Genomic DNA, 8,654 nt, shown 5'->3' with positions numbered 1-8,654 from the left:
GGTGCAAATTTCTCGACCTCCGCTATCGGGTGGAGAAATTTAGGGTCCCCCTGAATAGGTCAGGCGTGCACTACACGCCGGAAGCGGCTACAAGGGTAGCGGAGTACGTGTGGAGTGCACATGGGGGTTTCTTAGGTTAAAGAATTCCCTCCCTAGGCCCGACAAGACGCCTCCTGAGACGCGGCAAGGTTGGAGTAGGCAAAATGCAATAGGGAATAACAATATTAATGTGCTAATAGTAAACTGCAGGAGCGTCTATAGAAATGTCCCAGAACTGCTCTCATTAATAAACGGTCACAACGCCCATGTAGTACTAGGGACAGAAAGTTGGCTGAAACCAGACGTAAACAGTAATGAAATCCTAAACTCAGATTGGAATGTATACCACAGAGACAGGCTGGACAGTGAAGGGGGAGGCGTGTTTATAGCGATAAGAAGTGCAATAGTATCGAAGGAAATTGACGGAGATCCGAAATGTAACATAATTTGGGTGAAGGTCACTGTTAAAGCAGGCTCAGATATGGTAATTGGATGTCTCTATAGGCCCCCTGGCTCAGCAGCTGTTGTGGCTGAACACCTGAAGGATAATTTGGAAAATATTTCGAGTAGATTTCCCCACCATGTTATAGTTCTGGGTGGAGATTTTAATTTGCCGGATATAGACTGGGAGACTCAAACGTTCATAACGGGTGGCAGGGACAAAGAATCCAGTGAAAAATTTTTTAGTGCTTTATCTGAAAACTACGTTGGGCAGTTAAACAGAGAACCGACTCGTGGCGATAATATATTAGACCTTCTGGTGACAAACAGCCCCGAACTATTTGAAATAGTTAACGCAGAACAGGGAGTCAGCGATCATAAAGCGGTTACTGCATCAATGATTTCAGCCGTAAATAGAAATATTAAAGAAGGTAGGAAGATTTTTCTGTTTGGCAAAAGTGACTAGTACAGATAGTGTTGAGGATCAGTGGACAAAGTTCAAAACCATCGTACAATGTGCGTTAGATGAGTATGTGCCAAGCAAGAACGTAAGAGATGGAAAAGAGCCACCGTGTTACAACAACCGAGTTAGAAAACTGCTGCGGAAGCAAAGGGAACTTCACAGCAAACATAAACATAGCCAAAGCCTTGCAGACAAACAAAAATTACGCGAAGCGAAATGTAGTGTGAGGAGGGTTATGCGAGAGGCGTTCAATGAATTCGAAAGTAAAGTTCTATGTACTGACTTGGCAGAAAATCCTAAGAAATTTTGGTCTTATGTCAAAGCGGTAGGTGGATCAAAACAAAATGTCCAGACACTCTGAGACCAAAATGGTACTGAAACAGAGGATGACAGACTAAAGGCCGAAATACTAAATGTCTTTTACCAAAACTGTTTCACAGAGGAAGACTGCACTGTAGTTCCTTCTCTAGATTGTCGCACAGATGACAAAATGGTAGATATCTAAATAGACGACAGAGGGATAGAGAAACAATTAAAATCGCTCAAAAGAGGAAAGGCCGCTGGACCTGATGGGATACCAGTTCGATTTTACACAGAGTACGCGAAGGAACTTGCCCCCCTTCTTGCAGCGGTGTACCGTAGGTCTCTAGAAGAGCGAAGCGTTCAAAAGGATTGGAAAAGGGCACAGGTCATCCCCGTTTTCAAGAAGGGACGTCGAACAGATGTGCAGAACTATAGACCTATATCTCTAACGTCGATCAGTTGTAGAATTTCGGAACACGTGTTATGTTCAAGTATAATGACTTTTATGGAGACTAGAAATCTACTCTGTAGGAATCAGCATGGGTTTCGAAAAAGACGGTCGTGTGAAACCCAGTTCGCGCTCTTCGTCCACGAGACTCATAGGGCCATAGACACGGGTTCACAGGTAGATGCCGTGTTTCTTAACTTCCGCAAGGCGTTTGATACAGTTCCCCACAGTCGTTTAATGAACAAAGTAAGAGCATATGGACTATCAGACCAATTGTGTGATTGGATTGAGGAGTTCCTAGATAACAGGACGCAGCATGTCATTCTCAATGGAGAGAAGTCTTCCGAAGTAAGAGTGATTTCAGGTGTGCCGCAGGGGAGTGTCATAGGATCGTTGCTATTCACAATATATATAAATGACCTGGTGGATGACATCGGAAGTTCACTGAGGCTTTTTGCAGATGATGCTGTGGTGTATCGAGAGGCTGTAACAATGGAAAATTGTACTGAAATGCAGGGGGACCTGCAGCGAATTGACGCATGGTGCAGGGAATGGCAATTGAATCTCAATGTAGAAAAGTGTAATGTGCTGCGAATACATAAAAAGATGGATCCCTTATCATTTAGCTACAAAATAGCTGGTCAGCAACTGGAAGCAGTTAATTCCATAAATTATCTGGGAGTACGCATTAGGAGTGATTTAAAATGGAATGATCATATAAAGTTGATCGTCGGTTAAGCAGATTCCAGACTGAGATTCATTGGAAGAATCCTAAGGAAATGCAATCCGAAAACAAAGGAAGTGGGTTACAGTACGCTTGTTCACCCACTGCTTGAATACTGCTCAGCAGTCTGGGATCCGTACCAGATAGGGTTGATAAGAGAGATAGAGAAGATCCAACGGAGAGCAACGCGCTTCGTTACAGGATCATTTAGTAATCGCGAAAGCGTTACCGAGATGATAGATAAACTCCAGTGGAAGACTCTGCAGGAGAGACGCTCAGTAGCTCGGTACGGGCTTTTGTTAAGGTTTCGAGAACGTACCTTCACCGAAGAGTCAAGCAGTATATTGCTCCCTCCTACGTATATCTCGCGAAGAGACCATGAGGATAAAATCAGAGAGATTAGAGCCCTCACAAAAGCATACCGACAATCCTTCTTTCCACGAACAATACGAGACTGGAATAGAAGGGAGAACCGATAGAGGTACTCAGGGTACCCTCCGCCACACACATTGTCAGGTGGCTTGCGGAGTATGGATGTAAATGTAGATGTAGATGCTGTTGCATTGGGGATTTCAGACTGCAGTTCGAAAAGGATTCTGCAAAGCGATTTGAAGTTCCATCCTTTCAAAATAATGATTGCTCAAGAATTACGCTCAGCAGACTACGACAACCGTCAAAATCTGTGTGAGCAAGTGCTTGCTCAGATCCCTCCGAATGCAGCTTTCTTCAGACGAGGCACAGTTTCATCTTAGTGGGCTCGTGAATAAGCAAGACTTTCGCTACTGGACTGAAAATAACCGCCGAATTATTCAGGAAAGACCGCAACATTCTCCTAAAGTGACAGTGTGGTGTGCCATATCACAATTTGGCGTGGTAGGCCCTTACTTTTTCGAGGAGGAAGGAGTGACCGTGACAGTGAATTCCACACGTTATGTTTCAATGTTGCATAATTTTTTACAGCCCAGAATGGGTGAGATCGTGGAAGAAGATGGACTGAGGGAGTTGTTGTTCCAACAGGATGGAACTACTGCTCACACATCTCGAATTTCACTTGATGTTTTGAGAGAAATGTTTCCGGGACGCCTCGTCTCTTTGAGGGATGATGTCGAGTGGCCTGCACGGTCACATGATCTGAGTATTCATGACTACTTTCTTTGGGGATATCTGAAGGAAAATGTTTTCAAAAGCCGCCCTCACACCCTACCAGAGTTAAAAGAGCGGATTATTGACGAAGTGAATGGCATACCCCGCGAGATTTATGCAAGAGCTGCTCGAAATTTCAGGGATCGTCTACAACAATGTATTGATGCTAACGGCCGCCATCTCTAGGACACTATTTTCAAAACTAAATGAATATAAAATGGTATATTGTACTAATTTAGAAAAGAATTTTTTTTCTCTGTACATCCATATTTAATTTTTATAGCTCCTTAAAACTGCATAGTCAGCTCTGCCGCACCCTGAAGAACTGCCAAGATACTGGTCCAAATTAATACGCATGGTTCCCGGAAAGCCACCCATAACTGCAATAGAGCTGGAACAAAAGGACTTCTACAACTTTAAAGACCTGATGAGAAGTCATTATCTGCACAATAAAATTAACACAGAAGGGAATCTTATAGTTTGGAACAAGATAAAATGGATGAAGTAGCACTTAGTTATGCCAGGAATTGTCTCCTACAAACACAGTTACTCCTCGGAAGAACCATTCAAGATGATAGATTTGAACAGAAAGAAAACTCGACGCTTGTCTATGCCAAAACTTGCACCTATTTCAGATGCCATCATACCCATTTCAGAAAAGACATTAGAGGACTTAAGGGATCTCCATCCATACACGAGTGTAAGCAGTCGTCCATTCTACATGCAATCCCCTGAGAGCCAATACACAGTCAGATGAAAGACATAAACAGATGTATTACGAAGGAGAGAATGAAGATGGTAATGATGACGCAAACGAGTCATTTATTTTTTCTCTCTCCGTTTACAGTATCAGCCACAGTGTATACAAATTACTTGTCTGATATTAAGAAATGTGAATAAACAGTTTCCCCTCGATTACGAGCCCAATAGTGTTCTCACGATTTACAGTGATAAATTGTTATTTTTGGAACATGTAACAGTTTCTATCAGTTATTAAATTCTTGAGGAATGTATAAAGTGATTTAATTAATGAGTGCAAGGAAATACTTATCTTAAAAGTACCTGTTTCGGGTTATTCAGTGTACCTGACTCTGATGGCCAAAGAGCCAATGTCGAATAATTTAAGAGATTTCATGATCTTAAAAGGGGCCAATGTCCTCTTAAGTCCTTTAATTTTGAATCTGCAAATTCTAGAAATCTGTTATCTAAAAATAAGCTTTAGTTAATTAACTTACTATAACGACAGTGACAAATAGTCCCAAATAAATTGTTAATAGTTGTCAGAAAATGACAGAAAATATTGAGAAGCTTATAACTTAACACTAAGATTCTTGATATCGGCCCTTTTAGAACCAAGCCACAGATATTTCCACTCGCAGACCCGTATGCCCGATGCGTGTCAGCCATTTCAGCACACGTAAACCGCCCCATGTTCACTGTCGTCACTAGGCGGTGATGCTTGCGAATGAATCGGCGTGTTTCCAAGTAGACCTCAGAATCAACCATCCGTCCACAGAGCAGTTTTGAATGTCAGTACACATTCCCAGCTGGCGACACCGGCACAACATCTTGCGTTAGCACCAATAACAAATGTCTCCGAACATTTCAAGCTGATTTCGGAAACCATATGTTCCTCATAGAAACACATTTGTTTTGTGGGTAAAATTTCGTCGGGCTTCCAGCCATGTCCAGTGGTTTAAAATCCACGAGCTTTCGGCCGAGTTCTCCTCTACCGGAAGCTCGTGAATTTCGAATCACTGGACGCGGCTGGAATCCCGAGAAAATTTTTTTCAGTATATATCGATGCAAAACGATGCATTTGGATATTCGTTTTTATGTTTCCTACCTCATTTATTTATTTGAACGAATAGTTTCAGAACACCCTGTATCGCAGGGCCGAGTTCCTCGGACGTCAGGCTTGCCTGTAAGCTTGTAGCCGTGTTGCGTAGTCGCGGCCACGAGGTGCAATGTGGCGGAGACCGACGATAGACATCTCGTGCGGCTAGACTGGGAGAGTCCGCTGTACTTCAGTAACTCGTAAATATTGGAGTGTAGTTTTTCGCATTGCTATAACGACGAAAGAGCACATTCTACGAATGTTAGCAGACGGGACGTAACATGCCTCCTACAAAGGTTGGATTGGTAGAATGCAAAAAAAAGTAAAACAGTAATACCCACCTTCTCCTCATTCGAAAATTATCCGGAAGCTGAAGAAAAAGTAGGAAAGAAAAATAATAAAGGAAATACTCAAAACGAAAGCTTTCTAAAGGGGAAAAACAAAAGGACCAAGCCGTAAGTAAAGCGAAAAAGCAGAAAAGGAGAGCTGCAGCCACTAGATCGTAAGCCACACGATACACGTAGTTCTTGAAGAGGGACAGCAGCCTTTGTATTAGCTGCGGGAGTAACAATCTGGATGACTGACTGATTTGGTTCTGTAACATCAGCCAACATGGCCTTCCTGTGCTGGTATTGTCTACGGTTGAAAAGAAGGGGAATCTAGAGCCGTAATATATTCCGAAGATATGCTGCTCTGCTGTGTGACTCAATATCATGGCATCCACATAGATAAAATTTTATATAATAAAACAATCCCCCTTTCAGATCTCTGGGAAGGGACTGCCCAGAGATCCGGAAAAGAAAACCGGCATTCTATGGGTCGGACAGTGCAAGTTAGGTACGTCAGTCATGCAGGTAGGTTGGAAAATTAAAAAGAAAGAGAAAGTATCCGTTGAAGTTAGATATAGTGGCAGGAGGAGCAGGACTTCCTGTTAAGTGAGTACAGCGTTATAAATACAAGATCAAGTAGGGGTAATAAAAGAGCAGGCCTAATAATGAGTAAGAAAACAGGAATGTGGGTAAACTACTATGAACAGCATAGTAGATGCATTATTGTAGCCAAGACAGACACGAAGCCAATACCCAAAACAGAAGTACATATTTACATGTCAAATAGCTCCGCAGATGATGATGAGATTGAAGAAACGTATGATAAGATAAAAAAAATTATTCAGATTGTTAAGAGAGACGAACATTTAATTGTGATGGTAGACTAGAATTTGGTAGGAAAGTAAAGAGAAGGAAATATCATAGTTGAATATGGATTAAAGAAAAGGAATGAAAGAGGAAGATTCCCGGAAGAACTTTGCACAGAGCATAATTTAATAATCGCTAACACTTGGTTTAAGAATCGTGAAAAAAGGTTGAATACTTGGAAGTGACACGAGATACCGGAAGTTTTCAGACCTATGATATAAGGGTAAGACACAGACTTTGGAACCAGATTTTAAACTGTAAGACATGTCCAGGGGCAGATGCGGACACTGACCATAATTTCTTGGTTTTGAACTGTAGATTAAAACTGAAGAAATTGTAAAAGTGCAGAAAACTAATGAGAAGGGCTCTGGATAAATTGAAAGAAACAGGGTTTGTTTAGAGTTTCAGACAGAGCATTAGGCAACGATTGACTACAATAAGGAAAAAGAATGCCGTACAAGACGAATGGGTAGCTTTGAAAGGTGAAATAGGCAGCAGAGGAAGAAATATACTGATTAAAAAAAAATCGCAGCACCAAGGAGTTATGCGACATCAACAAAACTTGGTAATGAAAAATGATGTGCATTCAAATTTCACGCCAGTAGCATAAGAGTGGCGCTATTAGCGCCATTATGAGACTAAGAATCAGTTTTTTTTAATACAGGCTGTAACGGTCATGAATGCAACTTACCTTTGAGACTGGGCGTGGTGAGTTGATGTTTTCGAGAAAGCCTTTAAGGCGACAAAGACACCATTATCAACACCTCACTGAGTTTGGACGAGGTCGTGTAACAGGGCTACGAGAAGCTGGAGGTTCCTTCTGCTTTAATGCAGAAAGACTTGGCAGGAATGTAGCCACTCTACATTACTGCTGGCAGCAGTGGTCACAAGAATGTACATTCGCAAGAGGACCGAGCTCCTGACGGCCACGTGGCACTACCGAGGGGAAGACCATCATGTTGGGCGTAGGGCTCTGGGAAAACGTACTCCATCTGTAGCAGCAATCTGAGCAACGGTTGGCACCATAGTGACACAAAAAATTGTTACAAATCAGTTACTTCAAGGACAGCGCCGAGCCAGCCGCTCTGTAACTTGCATTTCACTGACCAATAGCTACGGTTGTTTGCGACTTCAGTGGTGTTAAGTGTGAGCTCATTGGAGGGCAGATCATAGGTCTGTTGTGTTTTCTGATGACAGCTGGTTCTGCCTCGGTGCCAGTGATGGGTGTGTGTTAGCTAGAAGGAGGTCAGTTGAGGGCGTACAACCAACCTATCCTCGTGCTAGACATACTGGACCTACACCTCGAATTATCACCTGGGGTGTGATTTCGTATGACAGGAGGAGGACTCTCGTGGTTGTACCGCTCACCCTGACTTCAAATTTTTACGTCAGTCTTGTGGTTCGATCTGTTGTGTTGCTATTCATCAACAGCATCCCATAGGGTGTTTTCGAACAGGGTAACGCTCGCTCAAATACCGCTGTTGTAATCTTACATGTTCTACAGAATGTAGATATGTTGTCTTGGCCTGTACGATCACCAGATCTGTCTTCAATCGAGCGCATATGGGGCATCATTGGACGACAATTCCAGCGTCACCCAGAACAGTATTAACCGTCCCTGTATTGACCGACCAAGTCAAACAGACATGGAACTCTATCCCACAAACTGACATACAGCACCTGTACAATATAATGCATGAAAGTTATTAATGTATCAGAATTTCACATTCGCAATGGCTTATCTCGACCTTAGATTAACCTATGATATTGCAATGTTAATCACTTAAATATGTTACTTAAAGAAATGTATTTCCGAAATTTCATTACTCTACAGTACTTATTTTTTGGTGCTGCGACTTTTCTTTGCGTCATTGTAGTTACGAAGACAAGAGCTATTAGTAACCCTGCCTGTCACAGGAGATATTGAATTTAATGGATGATAGGAGTAAACATAAAAAAAATGTAGCAAATAGCAAATGAACCAGTCGAAAGGGAATACAAATGTCTAAAAATGAGATTAAGAGGAAGTGGGAAAGGGCTAAGCATAGGTGGATACTTTA

The sequence above is a fragment of the Schistocerca cancellata genome, chromosome 4 (genome assembly GCF_023864275.1).
Source record: "Schistocerca cancellata isolate TAMUIC-IGC-003103 chromosome 4, iqSchCanc2.1, whole genome shotgun sequence".
In the NCBI taxonomy this organism is placed as follows: domain Eukaryota; kingdom Metazoa; phylum Arthropoda; class Insecta; order Orthoptera; family Acrididae; genus Schistocerca; species Schistocerca cancellata.
The sequence above is the reverse complement of the archived record's forward strand: the minus strand, read 5'-3'. Positions refer to the sequence as shown.